Raw genomic sequence first — 254 nt, 5'->3', positions numbered from 1 at the left:
CCTACGCTGTTGGTGAGAACGTAAATTGATACAGCCACTATAGAGAACAATATGGAGGTTCCTTAAAAAACTAAAAATAGAGCTACCATAGGACTCTGCAATCCCACTCCTGGGCATATACCCTGAGAAAACCATAATTCAAAAAGATACATGCACCCCACTGTTCACTGCAGTAGTATTTACAATAGCCAAGACATGGAAGCAACCTAAATGTCCATACATATATACACACACACACATATTTTATATATATA

The sequence above is a fragment of the Physeter macrocephalus genome, chromosome 11, assembly GCF_002837175.3.
Source record: "Physeter macrocephalus isolate SW-GA chromosome 11, ASM283717v5, whole genome shotgun sequence".
In the NCBI taxonomy this organism is placed as follows: Eukaryota; Metazoa; Chordata; class Mammalia; order Artiodactyla; family Physeteridae; genus Physeter; species Physeter macrocephalus.
This window is presented reverse-complemented; position numbering follows the sequence as displayed.